General features: G+C 37.7%; 1 protein-coding gene and 1 pseudogene across 1 annotated transcript in view; both read left to right on the forward strand.

Annotated features, from left to right (window-relative positions):
• Positions 1-8,748, forward strand: part of LOC123956077 — a 33,566-nt pseudogene extending 24,818 nt beyond the window's left edge.
• Positions 1-20,416, forward strand: part of SCEL (sciellin) — a 323,090-nt gene that overhangs the window by 51,788 nt on the left and 250,886 nt on the right. The gene's annotated exons all lie outside the window — the stretch shown is intronic.

Consider the following 20,416-nt stretch of genomic DNA (forward strand, 5'->3'; position numbering starts at 1 on the left):
TTTTTGACATAGCAATAAGAAAGATCAAAATATTATTAGAAATGATTGAGATACAGGACCTTTAAGTAATTCTTGATATATGGAAGAATAAGGTAATCCTTAAATATTATTGCTGTTGTGTTTTTTTTTTTTTTTTTTTTTTTTTTTTTGGTAAAAAAGGAATGTTCCCTTTTAGTTAAGGGCATATAGTCATCAGATATTTTATGTTATGATGTATGATTTTTACACTTATATTTCTGTAAACATGAGAAGTATCTAGTTGACAGCAATGCTATAATCTTAAGATTCTTTTTTAATGTTGTCCTCTAATTAGTACTAGGAAATGTGTACTTTTTGAAGCATATTTCTCTAGAAAAAATATTTCTCTAGAATATTCTTTCTTCATGATTCTTTTGGAGCCAATTTGTACTTGAATTAATGAGGAAATCTCTCAATGTAACTGAAGACTATCATAGAGAGAGCTCTAAAGACATAAAATATATGAATGACTGAGTTTTTTCTATAGAGCTTTAGAAATAGCCTAATAAAGTATCTGAACAGCAATATAACAATTTTGTACTCATATGTTCTGTCACACTATATTTGAGTTCCTTTTCTGTTTCTAGTCCTGGACTGATATCTTTCATTAAAACTCAATGTCATGGAAATATTACATGTGTCAGGGATGATGTTCCAATATTTAAAAATTCATATATCACAGTCTTATACAATCAGAAGTGAAGCCAGCAGTAAACAACAGATTTAGCTGGACCCCTATATCCTACTTGAGTGTCCCCGAGACTTAGTTCTTGGTTTTATCACCTGAAGCCTCCAGGCCATTGACTGAAGATTTGTACTTGTCCCTTATTTGAGATCAGGCTAGCTGGGTCTTCCTTCTTTGTCTTTGTGTCCTTTGTTTCTGATTCTAGACTGTGCCAGGTGCTTTGACTTTCCATTGTTCCTTTAAGTACTTCAGTCCTTCAGTCCCAGGGGCTGATTTGAATTTTGGATCTTCTACTTCCTCAGCCTCTGGTTATCCTCTTGACTTTTTAGTCACCTACTTGTTTCTGGTCTCCTGGTCATATTGCAATATATATTTCACTTCTTTAGTCTCCGTTAGTTACCATCCCTTCTCTGACCATCACATGATACTTCGTCTCTATTTTTCTTATGGTGTTTGTTTCTCTTGGTTAATTAAGTAAAGGTCTTATTAATCCTTCTAGATTATGAACTTTTGACAGCAGAGAGCAATTCTTATATGTATTTTTTAAGATTTTTATTTTGTTTGTTTTAGAGAAAGAGCAAGAGCATTAGTGGAAGAGCAAAGGGAGGGGGAGAGAGAATCTGAAGCAATCTGCTCTCAGTACAGAGCCTGATGTGGGGCTTGATCTCATGACCTGAGCCATGACCTGAGCCAAAATCAAGAGTCATATGCTTAACTGACTGTGCCACCCAGGTGCCATGAGAGCAAGTCTAATAGAACTGGATATACATTAATAGCATCAGATATTAAGCAATTATTTTTACCTTGTTCAGTGCTATTATAGTTATGGTTTTAAAATTCCTTACCTAAAAGAAATATATACCTAAATACTTGTAAGGTGAAATATGTTTCTGGCATTTATTTAAAAATATCCTAGGAAACAAGTCTGGGGCTACAGAGAAGATCAAATAAGGAAAATAAAATATTGGCAGTTAGTAAAATTGAATTATGGGTACATTGAGGGTCACTGTACTTTTTCTCTACTTATATGTTTGAAAATTTCCATAATAAAGGCTAAATTATATATAAATACAAGTTACACATAACTATAAATATAAATAAAAATAATAATACATATAAATAGAAGACTATATTAAAATATTTGTTCACAGAATTGACTCCTGAAATTGCCCCTTCTTCTGGTCTGGAATGATTGCTGGATATCATAAACATCTTCCTTATTCTTATCTAAAGGGGATGTCATCTGGGGTGGCCACTTGTTCTCACAAGAGTTTCCTCTTTTCTGGGAATGGACTGATATACAGGAGCAGGCCTCTAGTAGCCATACCTATGCTACATGGCACTGCTATGCTCCACCGAAGTTCATTGATCCAGATGTAGATGGACACATGGTTGAGCCAGTCACACTCTTTCTTCAGACAAACTTGTAAGAGAGAACCACACAAACTGGTCAGATTGGAAGCCTGTGTGTTAATGGCAATGCCCAGAGATAAGGCCGATGAACTCTCACTGTGAGGCTTTCTAGTTGCCTTTTTCCCTATCTTCCTGTGATTTTCATGTTCACTTCTTCCATTACTTCCAATGCCTCAGTATTTGCCCAGTAAATCCCTCTCCCTACTGTTTTTTGTTGAAGTCATCCAGAATTTGTTTCTGTTACCTAGAATTATAAAGAAAACTTATTTGATGTGTCATCTGAATGAAATGAACTCATTCACATAATAAGAAACAGAATGTCTGAATTCAGCACATTTCTGCATATGAAACATTTTTATATGTTATTGTGCAGAGGATTTCCTTCCTGTCTGCTTACTTTCCTACCTTCTGCAATAATTATTGAGTACCTACTATGCCTACACTGTGACAAGGGCTAATTATGATGAGAAAAACAGAGAAAGTTCTTGTCCTCATGGAGCTTACAATTTTATGGGGGAGATAGATATTATCAACTAATGATATTCACCATTGTGTTATTAGAGAGATGAGTATCCAAAAGGAAAGGAATATATTTCAAAGAATGTAAAGAACCAGAGAACCTGATTAAGAATGGATGGGGAGTAGGGTGTCAACTTGATTTGAGGGATAAAAGATAAGCAATTTATAATTATATGAGAGGACAGTGAAATGGAGATGGGATTGAAAAGTCATTCTTGAAAAGCTGACTTCCAGAATTCTGTCCAATCAACAAAATGGATGGAAACAGAACTCCTACATGCAAAAAGATGTTTGTCACTGTCTGATTAATAATTAAGACTACATTGGAATCTGTTTAATGTTCACCATTAGGATAATAGTTAAACTAGTACTTTCACTTTATTATAAGATCAAAATCTCCCTGAAGTTTTATTGGCCAGAACTGTGACACATCTATACTTTCTAAGCTAGGTAACAGTAAGGGCAATGGTAGTGAATGGCTTAGAGAATAATCTTGATTTCTGACCCTCAGGTTAGAGAAAATCTCGCATTCCCTAAAGCACATGGGTATTATATGAGCAAGACAGTTAACAAAAAGAAATGGCTATTATTTGGACAACCAACAGTATGTGAGGGAGACAAGTCAATGACCTGGGCAGGAGCTGTTCTATAGGAGTTGTATGAAGGGAAGTTTGATTGGAGAGGGTTTGAGTGAGAGTGAAAAGAAAATAATTACAGCAGTAAGTATAGACAACTCTTTTGAGAACTTTTGCTGTAAAAGCTAGAAGAGAAATGAAGTGGTAGATGGACAGTGATGTAGGGACCAAGAGAGATTTGTATCTAAGATTGGAGAGAAATTACTGCATGTTTAATGTTAATGGGTATGAATCTATAGAAAGGCAAAAGTTGAGATAAAGAAGAGAGGAAATGATGTTGATTAAGAGAGAGTTGGTAGGTATGAATGCACACATGGGGGATTGGTCTCAGGAGGAAGATAATTCATCTTCAGTGATAGGAGGCCATGGGCCCAGATGCAGTAGATGTGTAGATAGGGTAGGGAGCTTGTGTAAACTCTCTTCTGATTGCTTTTGCAGAACCCCAACATGTAAAGTATTGAACAGGTTTCTCAGACAGATTAAAATCTTGTGTGGCAGAGAATATTTCATTGTATCCCCATGAATAATTTCTATGATGTCTTGATTCTTGATTTAAACTAGACTGATTGTTAGTACAGTAAGGTGATTGTTCTAAAACTATATAAATAGATCCATGGGATCAGTGTTAGGATAGAAGGAAGTGTCCGTGTACTTTGAATAAAATTCAGACTCCTTACAGGAGACTACAGATCCCTACATAATCTGATCTTTGTTTACCTCTCTAAACATACCAAGTATTATTCTTCCCTTGCTTATTCTGTTCCAGCCAAATTGTCTGTCTGTCTTTTTTCCCCGATGTCAAACTCATTTTAGTTTTGTGATCTTTGTACTTTCTGTTTCCCTCTTCTTGGAACACTTTTCCATTGGGTATGCATAGGGCAGTCTCATTGACATCATTTAGGGCTCAGTGAATCTCCCTAGTCCCTTTATCTAAAGTTGTGATACCCTGACCAGCCACTAGTATATTACTGTATTTTGCTTCTTTGTAGTATTTAGCACTAACCAAAATTCTACATTGAGTTAGTTGTTTGTCGTAGGTTATTATAAGCACTGAAGCATATATACTTGTTTTAGAGAATGGCTTAAGAAATACCAAAGGAAGGGCTGCCGCCAGGTGTCCGGCCTTGAGGGCTCGGGGCTCGCAGCGGCGGCGGTGGCCGCAAGAAGAGGCGGCGGGGGCGGGGGGAGAGGAGGGCCTGGGCCCGCGCTCCCCCAGCCCCAGAGGAGCAGTCGGCGGCCGCGGACAGAGAGATTCGCTCCGCCGGTCGGATACCCCTGCCATACCCGCCTGGGATCATGACCCAGGCGGGGATCGCCGCCGCAGCTTCCGCCGGGTCTGAGACCGCGCAGCCCGCGGTGTTCCAGAATTCATTGTTTATGCACCACACCCAGTGCTCCATGCAAGCTGCTATGATTTCTTAAACAACAGAAGCCACAGTAAAGGAGATAGGGAGAAGAAAGTTGTTGTATAACCATTAGAGAGAGAAGTGGGAGAGAACAGAGGCAGAGGGAGAGAAAGAATCTCAAGCAGACTCTCCCGCTGAGTACGGAGACTTACAGGAGGCTCTATCCCACAACCCTGAGATCATGACCTGAGCCGAAATCAAGAGTTAGACACTCCACTGACTGAGCCACCCAAGCGCCCCAAACTTTTAAAAACTTAATGCTTGGAATTTCGTTATAATTTCTTAGCCAGGAGTGTTTGTAGTTTGTATGGACAGGAGCAAGAAAAGGGTCTAACAAATTCCAAACTGTTTACAGTGATTATTCCTAGAAAGCATGGTTGTAGAGCTGAGTAACTTTTCCATTTTACTTTATGTATTTCTGTACTCTTTGAAAATAATTTTTATATAGATTGGTTACTTGTATAGTTTGTAAATAAACATTTAAAACGTTAAAAAAAAAAAAAAGAAGAAATACCAAAGGAAGGGCAGCAAATAATGTCTGGACATTGTAATTCTCCTCATCTCCTTAGACATAGATCAGGTGTGCTGATCTATTTTATAAAATATTTAACAAAAATTCTAGGCAAACTTAAGAGCCATAGTGTTCACTTGCAGCAGGATGTTGTATAGTAGGGGAAATGCAATCCAAATCTTTGCTTTTATTCATGTAGTAATGCTTTGGCTTCTTCCTTTGGGCCTCTAATATGGAAACAATCGACTCAGAAGTCCTAGAACACTAAGATGTTCCAACTAAACAAGAAAGTATTAGATTGGAAAAGAAATTTGACTCTAATTTTTAAAAAAATTTCTGACGTTTATTCGTTTTCTTTAATGTATTCTGCCATTTATTTCGTTTTTTTTTTAATTAACATATACTGTATTATTGGCTTCAGGGATACAGGTCTGTGAATCATCAGTCTTACACAATTCACAGCACTCACCATAGCCCCAGTGTCCATGAACCCAGCCACCCTATCCCTTCCCTCACACTCCCCAGTAACCCTCAGTTTGTTTCATGAGATTAAGAGTCTCTTATGGTTTGTCTCCCTCCAAGGTCCCATCTTGTTTCATTTCTTCCTTCCCTTCCCCCCATGAGCCCCCAACCTGCCTCTCAAATTCCTTATATCAGAGAGATCATATGATAATTGTCTTTCTCTGATTGATTTATTTTGCTCAACATAATACCCTCTAGTTCTATCCATGTTGTTGCAAATGGCAAGATTTCATTTCTTCTGATGGCTGCATAGTATTCCATTGTATATATGTATACCACATCTTCTTTATCCATTTATCTATTCATGGACATCTAGGTTCTTTCTATAGTTTGGCTAAGGTGGACATTGCTGCTATAAACATTCAGGTGCATGTACCCCTTCAGATCACTACATTTGTATCTTTAGGGTAAGTACCCAGTACTGTGATTGCTGGGTCGTAGGGTAGCTCTATTTTCAACTTTTTGAGGAATCTCCATTCTGTTTTCCAGAGTGGCTGCACCAGCTTGCATTCCCACCAACAGTGTAGGAGGGTTCCCCTTTCTCTACATTGTCACCAACATCTGTCATTTCCTGACTTACGAATTTTAGCCATTATGACTGATGTGAAGTGATATCTCACTGTGGTTTTGATTTGTACTTCCCTGATGCTGAGTGACGTTGAGCACTTTTTTATGCGTTTATTGGCCATTTTGATGTCTTCTTTGTAGAAATGTCTGTTCATGTCTTCTGCCCATTTCTTGATTGGATTATTTGTTCTTTGGGTGTTGAATTTGATAAGTTCTTCATATATTTTGGATTAGCCCTTTAGCTGATATGTCATTTGCAAATATCTTCTCCCATTCTGTCAGTTGTATTTTGGTTTTGTTGACTGTTTCCTTTGCTGTGCAAAAGCTTTTGATCTTGATGAAGTCCCAATAGTTCATTTTTGCCCTTGCTTCCCTTGCCTTTGGCGATGTGTCTAGCAAGAAGTTGCTGCAGCTGAGGTCAAAGAGGTTGTTGCCTGTGTTCTCTTCAAGGATTTTGTTGGATTCCTATCTCACACTGAGGTCTTTCACCCATTTCAGTCTATTTTCATGTGTGGTGTAAGAAAATGGTCCAGTTTCATTTTTCTGCATGTGGCTATCCAATTTTCCCAACATTTGTTGAAAAGATAGTCTTTTTTCCATTGGACATTCTTTCCTGCTTTGTCAAAGATTAGTTGACTGTAGAGTTGAGGGTCCATTTCTGGGTTCTCTATTCTGTTCCACTGATCCATGTGTCTGTTTTTGTGCCAGTACCATACTGTCTTGATGATTACACTTTGTAATAGAGCTTGAAGTCTGGAATTGTGATGCTGCCAACTTTGGTTTCTTTTTCAACATTCCTCTGGCTATTCAGGGTCTTTTTTGGTTTCATATAAATTTTAGGATTATTTGTTCCATTTCTTTGAGAAAAATGGATGGTATTTTGATAGGGATTGCATTAAATGTGTAGATTGCTTTAGGTAGCCTAGACATTTTCACAATATTTGCTCTTCTAATCCATGAGCATTAAATGTTTTTCTGTATTCCTCAATTTTCTTTTCTTTTGTCTTCCTCAATGTCTTTCAGGAGTACTTTATATTTTTCTGAGACAGATTCTTACCCTCTTTGGTTGGTTTATTCCTAGGTATCATGGTTTTGTGTGCAATTATAAATGGGATCGACTCCTTAATTCTCTTTCTTCTGTCTTGCTATTGGTGTAGAGAAATGCAACTGATTTCTGTGCATTGATTTTATATCCTGACACTTTACTGAATTCCTGTTTAAGTTCTAGCAGTTTTGGAGTGGAGTCTTTTGGGTTTTCCACATAAAGTATCATATCAGAAAATATATATATATATATATATATATATATATATATATATATATGAAGCAGTAGGCATCCCAGGAGTTGTACGATGACACCATGGTGACCCTCTGAAAGAAGTGTAAATCCTGCCTGACATAGACCTTCATGAAGTTCTACACACATGTCTGTAAAACCAGCTCCCACCTGGTTGGCTATCAGCTCAAGTTGTTCCTGAACTGGTTCTCCCATCTACTTTTGGATTAATGGTGGCCTCATGGACTCCCTGCTGGAGAAAACTTGCAGCAGACCCATGCCCTGGGCTCTTGCAGGACAGCTTCAACTGGGCATCTAGCATCATAGACAAGATTTTCCAGGACAGACTTTTCACCTGTGTGCCACAGGATACTTCTGCTACTCACCCTTCAGCTCATTCTAGGAGAGGCCTCTCTTCTTCAATCCCAAGTCCTGCATTGCCCGGAATAGAATATATTTCCCTGCATATTAATCCTTGAACTTCCACTACATGTTTCGGGTCCTCTTTGATATGACATTCCAGGCTCAACAGGCCCTGGATGTCACCTTCATAGAATTCCCTACTACTTCCCAGGGGAATTCACAGAAGACAACCAAGACCATGCCATGTTCAAGGAGATCCATAACAACCCCACAGTTTGACTGAGGATGAAATACCAGTGTGACAAATGCCAGGAGATCTTGTCAGTGGACTGTTCGTCTGACAACCCTTCTCAAGTCCAGCTGTGACAGGAGCTTAACAGTTCCCTCCAGCTCATGGAGAAGTTCACCAAACTGTACCCTGAGCTTCTGCAGTCCTCCCAGGAAAAGGTCAACACATCTTCTCTGCTGAAGCAGCTGAATGAGCAAGTATCTGGGTGTCCTGGCTGGCTACTCTCACTCAAAGTTAAGAGCCGTTCTATCTCCAGGTCACTATGATGAGTTCCCAGACTTCTGACTCTAATGTTCCCTCTGGCCTCACTGACTAAGGTGATTTCAGAGCTCTTTGACTCTGACTTCATCACTGCGATGGTCCCAGAAGTCTCCAGGTATAATTGTTAAGTTTATGGAGACTGTGGCAGAGAAAGCTCTTCAGGAATACTGCCAAAGAACTGGGAGAATGAGATGTGAACACTATCTCTTCAAATATGGGGATGTCTGAATTTAGTTGTCCCCAAGATGAGCCATAGGCCCCTAGAGAGAGCTCTGCTCTCTGGTCTCTCTCTGGTCACCAAGTGACCAGGCCTTGCCTTGAGGCCCTCCTGTCCCCTCACCAGCCTTTCCTCCCTCTGGACTCTTCACTGTAAAGCCTGCCTTCACTAATCATGGGAAGAAATCCCCCTAACTCAATAAAACCACCAGTGTGAAAAAGAAAAAAAAAAAAAAAGAATGACATACATTTAAATAAATAAAATAAAATGAGAATCTTTCTTGGCGAACAGAAATGACATTTATTGACATATGCTTGTGTGCTTATTTAGACAAATAGAGAATGGATGAACTATTTGTATTGAAACTCACTACTTTGTCAGTTTCTCTGAGATGCTCATAAATTGTGTCATTTATTCACTAATTTTTTCAACTTACTGCTAAGAGGTAATTTTCATGGGTTTTTCCATGTTTCTGCACCTCTTGTGAACAGAGTTAGTGATAGCCTTTTGTTCTGGATGATCTTTTCAAAGATGTCTGGGACTGAACAGAAGATAGAGATAATATCTCCCTCTGGAGCAGAGGGCCAGCCTGTTTGGGGTCCAGTATGATTATTTTCATTATCATCGTCTTGAGCAGCTTTGGACGGGTTTTCTTGTAGTCCAATCTCTTATAAGAAAAAGTTGGCTTTTTCAAGCTTAGGGTATCTCAGCTATGATGCAAACCTTTTGGGTGAGCAGCACTTGCCTAGGCTGCTCTGTGTAACCTATGGAACTTGAGGGATAGGAGGAACCAAAACAAACATAAGTTTTAAGGTGTTGACTATGCCATGAGTCTGCAACCCAAGAGTCAATGTGTCTTTTGCCACTATCCAAAAAACCTGTGGCAGACTAACTTGTCAGCTTGCAAAACATGGCAAAATCTCAGCTGTAACAATATTCTTGTTGTTGTTGTAACAATTTTTGATACTTATAGGAAGCATCATCTTCAGGGATATGGGTTGGAAAGGTTTTTTCCTGGATGTCATCAAGGCTTGACTTGAATCAGGATCCCTGGTATGGATCATTACTGAATGATCAGGGTGGGGCAGATTTGAATCTGGATTGAAAAGCATTGCTGGCCTGAGGCAAATATCAAGTGAACACGGTTGATTGGTCTTATCTAAGAAGAGCCATCTAAGCTGTATTTGAAGTAGACTTGAATGAGTGAACAGACTAGGAAGTAGGCAGCCCTCAAGAGGTAGGATGGCGCATGTAAGCACATATCCCAGACAAAAGTGGTCAGAAGCTGGATGGCAAAAAGTAACCACTTGATTCCTTTCTATTCTAGAGCATGACTTTTCATACCGAATGTGCTTTTCCTCCTTCAAAAGTGATCCTTGTGTAAGACTTCGAGTCCTTAAATTGGTAGGTCCTTGGGCTGTTCTAGGCCCAGTCTGGCAGACCCTAGTCATTGTCACTATTATTGTTTAAAGAAAATGATGTTCTTTGCCTGATCAGGAACATTGGCTGAACTGTGATATTTTCCTTTTTTAGGGTGTGTGGGTTCCTGGTGTCCGGTTGCCTAGGCTCTTCTCCAGGATAGGCTTCTGCTCTTGGGACAAGTAACCCTTAACTATTGGGGTGAAAGTATGACACTTTGAGCCTTAAGAGATCACTCAGGACAAATAAAAACAACCAACCAAACAAACAAAACAAGTTAATAGTGGCTTCAATAGTAACAAATTTCCAAACGATGTGTCATTCAGTTTTCTCTGTATAAACAGTTCCCTCAAGAATTTGGAACTGTTGGTTGTGCTCTTTCTAAAGTGGAATGTGGTTAAAATAACAGCAGTCAATCCAAGCTGGCAGGCCAAAGCAGTGGTGGCTAAGCCTCTTTGTACTCATAAATAGTCTTATAAAAATGGATATGCCATGAAATGCAATAGTCACTGCATGATCATGTGAAAGTGTGTAAAGAAAATTCCCCAGATATTTCAGACACTTAATTTTGGCCCCAATTATTGTGCCCCTCTGAATAGCTTATCAGTTATTCTATCAGTGTTATTGGCAGAATCAACAAAAATTCAAATTATTATCATTATTATTATTATTATTATTTTTTTTTTTTTTGAGAGAGAGAGAGAGAGATAGAGAGGAGAGGGACAGAGGGAGAGAGAGAATCCTGAGCAGCCTCAATGCCCAGCGCAGAGCCTGGCATGGGGCTCCATCTCAAGACCCTGAGATCATAACCTTAAACTGAAATCAGGAGTCAGACACATAGCCGACTTGAGTCATCCAAGCACCCCACAAATTTTCATTACATTTAGAAGCAGTTTATCTTAGAAATGTATAGTCATAGGTTGCCTTTCAGTTTGATTTTTCTTATATGCTTATATAATCTTATATATAAGCAGTGGGGAACATGCTTCTGGAAGTTGAATTTGGAATAAAAAAGGCAACATGAGTGAAAAAAATCCCAAAGTATAGGCCTTGGTCTTGAAGCAGGACTGGCTATCATAAACCAAGTTTAAGAGAAACCCAGGAGAAGCAGGTAGGATGAGAAGGCATTAGGAATTCTAGATCCCATTGGATTGTTTTTTATTTATTTATTTATTTATTCAACAGAGAAAGAGAGAGATCACAAGTAGGCAGAGAAGCAGGCAGAGAGAGAGAGAGAGAGGGAAGCAGGCTCCCTGCTGTGCAGAGAGCCCGATGTGGGGCTCGATCCCAGGACCCTGAGATCACGACCTGAGCCGAAGGCATTGGCTTTAATCCATTGAGCCACCCAGGCGCCCCGTAGATCCCATTGGATTTTAGGACAGCTAGTTAAGGGGAAAGATTACAAGTACAGGAAAGCAAAAGAAATCTTTAGCTTGGTGGCAGAGAATGGAAAAACAAATACAGGTAGAAAGACTATTCATGCTTATCTGTGGCTCAGGGTAATTAGGACCATTATAAGCAAAACAAAACACCAGACGAGTGTCTGACCAGACTGCTTTAACAGGGCAAATTAGGGAGCTACAAAGAACCTGCAAACTATAACCCAGTCTGTTCTGTGCCTGGTCATAGCTGTGTTGTTAGGAGCCCCTGGGGGCAAGACTGGGGTAGTTTGTCTCTCCCTCCTTTGACTAGAGAACAAAATTTCTCTGATGGGGAGGGTTCTCTCCAGGCTGGGTTGGTTAAGAGCCTCTCGGCTAAGTCTGGAATTAGTATAAGCAAGAGTAGAGCTAAAGCTAAATGCAGTAATTCAGAGAGGAGATTTATATACACTATCAAACTGAGGGACAAGAAAGTATCAGAAGTTCTGGGAAGGAGTTGGGGTAAGCATTCCTTTTTTTTTTTTTTTTTTAGCATTCCTTTTTATTCAGTGTATATTATGTGCCTGGTTCTATGCTAGGCTTTGGGATTACAAAACTGAGAAGACAAAACCTCTAATAATTTAGAGTGCCATTGCTAAATTAGACAAGCTGATTGCAATCCAGTGTATATAGATTGGTATATACACTTGGTATAAAGATTACTATAGGACTCTCCAGGAGTACACAAGGTGGGGGTGAAGGCAGAGATTATAAAAGATGGCCTCCTGGAAGAGGTGATCATCAAGTTATGTCAAGAAGGATGAGTAGAGGGGAGGCAAGTAACAATGAAGATATTCTAAATTGAGGTTTGCGTAAATCCTGTGAATTGAGAGAAGGCATGATTCATCCTGTAACCTTCAAGGTTAGGGTAAATGAGGCCGGAGAGCCATAAAGAGCATCACATATTCTCCACAGTGGTAGAGAGACTCAACCACTTAGTTTTTGGTTTCTCAGAGCAGCTCCACTCATGAACAATAGTGGCTGTCTTAATTACCTTTGTGCCCTCTCTAGGCAAGCTATCGTGTGAGGGTTTCCTCACAATTCCTCACAGAGTCCAAGCTCTCTCTTCAGGGGCTAAAGGGTGCAGAGGGAGTAGAAATGGCCTCTTTATTTCATATATACTCACCTGCTGAGATGCCAGCTCTCTCCCTCTTTGACTTTGGAATGAGGTTACAAACCAGCATACCCAGGTAAACCCATGGTGACTTTTTCTGTGAATTCTCCCCCTAACAGAGGGATATGGACAGACACATGTCAATAAATAGCAAACTCTGGGGCATGTGCTAATGACAGACAATTCTGGGGCCTTTCCCCCTGAGGAGAATAGGTCTATTATGTCCTTTAGGTCTTATCGTCCTTGGGCTGAATTAATATTTACCATCTTCCTTTCTGGTTTAAAGATGTTGCAGAAAATGAAAATGTCATGTTTGTTTAGTACTGCTTAGATATTATCTATGGTGGGGGATTGTTGCTATGAGTATTTGTTATGAATGCTCGAAAAGGCAGAGTGTGGGCTAAAGTGAAAGTACAAGAACACTGTATTAACCACAAGATTCTGATGGTTCTGGTGCTAGAAGGCAAGTTATGCAGCTTGCGTTGCCCACCTCATGGGGCTATTTGTAAGATTAAATCACAAAAGGTATATGAAAAGGAGGTGTCCCTAGGATACTATATAAACATAAGACATTATTATTTGACTTGTTCCTTAACTACCTTGCTAAAAAAAAGAGCATTTTTTTTCTTCTGAAGTGTATCTTTTAGCTAAGAATGAGTTACCATGGTATTAGAGATACTTTCTTGAAACATTGACAAATAAATGAAAAAAAACAATAAAATGTGGTTGTTCATGAGTTTAAAAAAACCTCCAATATAGTTAACATACAGTGTAAATGAGTTTCACGTGTACAATATAGTGATTCAACACTTCCGTATAGTATGCAGTGTTCATCACAGCAAGTACTTCCTTAATCCCCATCACCTATTCCACCCATTCACCCACACACCTCCCCTCTTGTAACCATCCATTTGTTCTCTATGGTTAAGAGTCTGTTTCTTGGTTTCTCTCTCTCTCTTTTCCTTTGCTTGTTTGTTTTGTTCCTTAAATTCCACGTGCGAGTGAAATCATATGGCCTGTTTCTCTGACTGACTTATTTCACCTAGCATAATACTCTAGCTCCATCCACATCATTATAAATGGCAGGATTTCATTCTTTTTATGGATGAATAGTATTCCCATTGTATGTGTATGTGTGTGTATATGTGTACACACATACACATATATACACATATGTATATGTATATCTCACATCACATATGTGTACACATACACACACATATAAATGTATATATATCTCACATCTTCTTTATCAGTTCATAGAGATGGCTCTTCCCATAATTTGGCTATTGCTGATAATGTTGCTGTAAACATCAGGGTGCACGTGCCCCTTTGAATCAGTATTTTTGTATACTTTGGGTAAATACCTAGTAGTGCAATTGCTGGGTCATAGGGTAGTTCTATTTTTAACTTTTTTTTAAATTTTTTTTTATTTTTAACTTTTTGAGGAATATCCATACCATTTCCATAGTGGCTGCACCAATTTTCACTCCCACCAACAGTGCAGGTGGATTCCTTTTCCTCCACACCCTTGCCAACATCTGTTGTTTCCTGTGTTATTAATTTTAGCCATTATGACTGGTGTGAAGTGATAGCATTGATTTGCATTTCCCTGATGATGAGTGATATTGAGTATCTTTTCTTGTGTCTGTTGGCCATCTGGATGTCTTCTTTGGAGAAATGTCCGTTCATGTATTCTGCCTATTTTTGAATTGGATTGTTTTTTGGGTGTTGAGTTGTATCAGTTCTTTTTAGATTTTGGGTTCTAACCCTTTATTGGGTATGTCATTTGCAAGTATCTTCTCCCATGCTATAGGTTGCCTTTTAGTTTTGCTGATTGTTTCCTTACCTATGCAGAAGCTTTTTATTCTGATGTAGTCCCAATAGTTTAGTTTTGCTTTGATTTCCTTTAGCTCAGGAGACATATCTAGAAAAATGCTACTATGGATGTTGTCAGAGATATTACTGCCTGTGTTCTCTTCAAGGATTTTTATGTTTCATGTCTCACATTTAGGTCTTTAATCCATTTTGAGTTTATTTTTGTGTATGGTATAGGAAAGTGGTGCAGTTTTATTCTTTGTGTAGCTGTCTAGTTTTCCCAACACCATTTGTTGAAGAGACTTTTTTCCTATTGCATATTTTGCTTCCTGTGTTGAAGATTAATTGACCATATAATTGTGGGTTTATTTCTGGGTTTTCTATTCTGTTTAATTGATCTATGTGTCTATTTTTCTTCCAGTACCATGCTGTTCTAATGACTACAGCTTTATAGTATAACTTGATGTCTGGGATTGTGATACCTCCAACTTTGCTTTTCTTTTTCAAAATTGCTTTGGTTATTTGGGGTCTTTGTGGTTCCTTGCAAATTTTGGAATTGTTTATTTTAGTTCTGTGGAAATGATTTTTTTTTAAGATTTTATTTATTTATTTGACAGAGAGAGAGATCACAAGTAGGTAGAGAGGCAGGCGGTGGGGAGGGAAGCAGCCTCCCTGCTTCATCCCAGGACCTCGATGTCATGATCTGAGCCAAAGAGCAGAGGCTTAACCCACTGAGCCACCCAGGTGCCCCTGCTTTTGGTATTTTTTATAAGGATTGCTTTGAGTAGTATAGGCATTTTAACAATATTTGTTTTTCCAATCCAATGAGCATAGGATGTCTTTTCATTTCTTTGTATCATCTTCAATTTCTTTCCTTGATGTTTTATAGTTTTCAGGGTACAGGCCTTTCACCTCTTTCATTAGTTATATTCCTAGATATTTGATTATTTTTGGTACAATTATAAATGGATTTGTTTTCTTAATTTGTCTTTCTGCTGCTTTATTATTAAGGTAAAAAATATAAAAGATTTCTGCACATTGATTTTGCATCCTGTGACAAAATTTGTATCCTGAATTCATTTTTCAGATCTAGTAGTTTTTTGGTGGAGTCTTTAGGGTTTTCTATATATAGTATCATGTCATTGCAGATAGTGAGATTTACTTCTTTCTTACTAATTTGGATGCCTTTTGTTTCCTTGTTGCCTGATTGCTACAGCTAGGACTTCCAGTACTATGTTGGATAAAAGTAGTGACCTTAGGGGAAAAGCTCTCAGTTTTTCATCATTGCGTATGATGTTCACTGTGGGTTTTTCTTACATGGCCTTTACTATGTGGAGGCATGATCCCACTAAACCTATTTTGTTGGGGGATTTTTTTAAAAATCATGAATGAATGTTGTACTTCATCAAATGCTTTTTATGCCTCTATTGAAAGAGTCATATGGTTTTTATCCACTCTTGTTGATGTATCATGTTGATTGATTTATGAATATTGGATTACTCTTGCTTCACAGAAATAAATCCCACTTGATTATGGTGAATGATCTTTTTTGATGTACTGTTGGATTCAGTTTGCTAGTATTTTGTTGAGGATTTTTGCATCTATGTTCATTAGAGATATTGACCTATAGTTCTCTTTTTTTGTGGTGTCTTTATCTGGTTTTAGTATTAGGGTGAGATTGGTCTCATAGAATGAATTTGGAAGTTTCCCCTTTTCTCCTATTTTTTGGAATAGTTTGGGAAGAATAGTATTAATCCTTCTTTAAATGTTTGGTAGAATTTGCTCATGAAATTGTTTGGTTCTGGACTTTTGCTGATTAGGAGGTTTTTGATAACTGAGTCAATTTTATTGCTGGTAAGTAGTCTGTTCAAATTTTCTATTTCTTTCTGCTTCAGTTTTGGTAGATTATACATTTCTAGGAATTTATCCATTTCTTCTAGCTCATCTAATTTGTTGGCATATAGTATTTCATAATATTCTTTTATAATTGTTTGTATTTCTGTGGTATTGTTTGTTATTTCTCCTCTTTCATTTCTGATTTTGTTTGAGTCAACTCTTGTTTTTGATGAGTCTGGCTAAAGGCTATCAATTTTGTGGATCTTTTCAAAGAACCAGTTTTTGGTTTCATTGATCTGTTATATTGTTTTCTTAGTTTCTATATCATTTACTTCTGCTCTTTATTATTTCTTTCCTTCTACTGGTTTTGGGTTTTGTTTGTTTTTCTTTTTCTATCTCCTTTAAGTGTAAGGTTACTTTATTTGAGATTTTTCTCGTTCCTTGAGGTAGGCTTGTATTTATTATAAATTTTTCTCCTAGAACTGCATTTTCTGCATCCCAAATGTTTTGGACCATTGTATTTTAATATTCATTCAAATTCCTATACTTTTAATTTTTTTCTTTAATTTCTTGGTTAAGCCAGTCATTATTTAGTAGATTGTTATTTAACATTTGTGTATTTGTGGTCTTTCCAGACTTTTTTTTTTTCTTTGGTGGGAGATTTCTAGTTTCATATTATTTTGGTCAGAAAAGATTCATGGTATGACTGCAATCATTTTGAATTTGTTGAAACTTGTTTTGTGGCCTAATATGTTATCTGTTCTAGAGAATGTTCCATGTGCACTTGAAAAGAATGTGTATTCTGCTGTTTAGGATGGAATGTTCTGATGAATATATCTGTTAGATCCATCTAGTCCAGTGTGTCCTTCAAAGCTATTGTTTCCTTAGTTGGTTTTCTGTTTAGATGATCTGTCTAAAGATGTAAGTGGAGTGTTAAAGTCCCATACTATTATTGTATAACTACCGATTAGTTCCTTTATGTTTGTTACTAACTATTTTATGTGTTTGGGTATTCCCTTGTTAGGTGCATAAATATTTACAATTGTTTTTATCTTCTTGTTGGATTGTCCCTTGTATTATTGTAATATAGGGTCCTTTGTCTCTTTTTCCAGTCTTTGTTTTAAAGTCTTTCTTATCCAATGTAAGTATTGCTACTCAGGCTTGACACCAATTTGCATGATACTGTTTCTCCATCCCCTTACTTTGAATCTGCAGGTGTTTTTAGGTCTGAAATGAGTCTCTTGTAGGTAGCATATAGGTGGGTCTTGCTTTTTTATCTACTCTACAACTGTTTTTTTAAATAGTTTCTTAAAGCATTGAATAATATTTAGTGCTTTTTTAAAAAAGATTTTATTTATTTTTTTGACAGAGGAAGAGAGATCACAAGTAGGCAGAGAGGCAGGCAGAGAGAGAGGGGGAAGCAGGCTCCCCGCTGAGCAGACAGCCTGATGCGGGGCTCGATCCCAGGACCCTGAGGTCATGACCCGAGCCAAAGGCAGAGGCTTTAACCAACTGAGCCACCCAGGCACCCCTATTTAGGGCTTTTTATCTGTATTTTGGGCTCTCCCTGCAAACTGACAGATATTTGATTCCATAATTCAATGTATTTTGATGAAGGAGCACTGAAATATGCAGCACTTTTTTGAAAGATAATTGCTTTAAAAAAGAGCTTTAGCTTTGACAGAGAGAAAGGTATTGATAATTTCCAAAGATACGTTAAAAAATGGGTAAAGAGGGGCACCTGGGTGGCTCAGTGGGTTAAAGCCTCTGCCTTTGGCTCAGGTCATGACCCCAGTATCCTGGGATCGAGCCCCGAATCGGGCTCTCTGCTCCGCAGGGAGCCTGCTTCCTCCTCTCTCTCTGCCTGCCTCTCTGCCTGCTTGTGATCTCTGTCTGTCAAATAAATAAATAAAATTTAAAAAAAAATGGGTAAAGAATTCAGACAGGAGGCAGTAGGAGTGAACACACTGCCTGTTCTAAAAGTTTAGATGTGCAATGGATATGAGAGATCAGGAAATATATGGAGGTGGGGAAAGATTTGTTCTCAACCAAGGGTGATGCTTGATGTAAAAGTATTGCAAAAAGAGCACAAATCTTCACTTGGGCAATCATAACTATCAGGGATTAAGTATCTGCCCCAAGCTCCTCCTATCAGTTGTCTGCCCTGCTTGCCAGACTATGAAAACTTCCAAAAGGGAATTTTTGTGGGTTTTGTGGACAGGAGGAGTATTTTTCCCTGACAGCCCCCCATAAGGCAGCAGACATTGACTTGCACCTTGCAAACCTCCTAAAGACAAATGTCTAGAGCAGAGCCCCCCCTTTTTTTCTGATTTTCTCAACTAGAGAAGGAGTCATGTTAATAACTGCAGAGGCAACCTGCTTCTATAGGAACATAGGTGCAGGACAGACTGAGGTTCTTTTGTCTCTCCTTGTTCAAGGAAATACATGGCTTACACTCAATAGGGAGCATTGACTTCAGAGTTATCAAAAGTATTATTTCTAATATTTCTACAAGTGGAAGACTATTCAAAATGAACTTATTAATTTCAATGAAGAAGTAGTTTCCTGCATTTTATGTAACAAAACTGCATAAATGGACCAGTATCACATGAGTGTTTAAAAAAAAAGCAAAAAAAAAAAGTTAAAGCTCTTGAATATTTAGTATGGCTGGGAATTATATCATATTGATAATGTTAATCCAATGTTTTCAATGAAGTCTTTCTAATTAGTGCTCACAGATAACTTAATTCTATTCATGGGGGAATAAATTTGAATGCCTTTATAATATATATATATAATATATATAATATATATATAATATAAATTTGAATGCCTTTATAATATACACCCACACATTTTTTAAATGAAAATTTGTAAGTACATTATGAAAATTCTTTCAGTGTATTAGTTATTAAATTCTAGAACCAAAATACTAAACCAAAATACTAAACTCATTGTTTTCTAAAAACAGTATTTAGTTTAAAGAATAAAGTATAGTAGTCCTGTCAATAGTGGGAGATTATAGTTAATGAAAGGCTGCTTAATAATTTTGAACATGCAAGTAATGAGTTTTAACTTTGTATTTTATTGTATTATGAAAAGAGGTCAGAAACCTTTTGAAGATAGTGCCTATGTAATTTCATACTGGGCAAATCTTGTTTTGAGGCTAGTGTGGTAGCGCATATTATGCTGAACAGATATTTCTTGCAGGATGGGTGTGGTGAGGTGAATATCTGCAGAGTAACTGGTTTTTTCTGTTGGCTCAGAGACCTGTGTCTGCCTGTGTTGGAAGTGTTGAGCCTGAATTGTTGGGTGTTCTTTTCTATGGCAGAGTGGTTCTATAGAGGCTAATCTGATCTTAGCTTGTATGTAAAATGGACCGCCCCACCCCACCCCCAAACCCTGGGTGATTAAGGACACACATAGGATTTCAAATACATGCTAAGGTGGAGCTAGGACTGACTGGTTTATCAAGCACATTGACAGATGGGGAGATCCTTTCAGTACCTGTAGAACCAGAAACTGGACCTTATGGATTTTCTTTTTCTTAAAAAAAAGTTAAGTAAACTTAAAAAAATTGAAGTAGAACATACATATTGAAAAGTGCACAAATTAAGTGTATGTTCATTTAATGATCATTAAATTGTAGCCACTTGTTTCCCTAGTATAGCATTTAAGGCTCAAAATTTCACTCTGAGCAGTTTTAATTGCATCTCACAGATTTTGATATGTTGTATTTTCTGTCACAATTCAGTTCAAAATTTTATGGGTTATTTAGAGGCAAACTGCTTTTTATCAAACATTTGGGCCTCTTCTAGGTGTTTTTTTAAATTATTGATTTCCAGTCTTATTTCACAAGATTAATGATTTAAGTGCTTTGAAATTTGTTGAGACTTGATTTATGGTCCAATGCTTGGTTAATTTTGGCAAATGGCTCGTGTGCACTTGGAAAAAGTCTGTATGCTATTGTATTGTATATAGCAGTTAAATGAGGCTCATTAATCATGTTCATAAAATCTTCTAAATCTGATTTTTTTTCTTGCTTGTTCTTTCTTTTACTGAGAGAGATGCATTCAAATCTTCAAATCTAATTGTAATGCATCCATTTTTTTCTGCCAATTTTTGCTTC

This window comes from Meles meles, chromosome 14 (genome assembly GCF_922984935.1).
Source record: "Meles meles chromosome 14, mMelMel3.1 paternal haplotype, whole genome shotgun sequence".
In the NCBI taxonomy this organism is placed as follows: Eukaryota; Metazoa; Chordata; class Mammalia; order Carnivora; family Mustelidae; genus Meles; species Meles meles.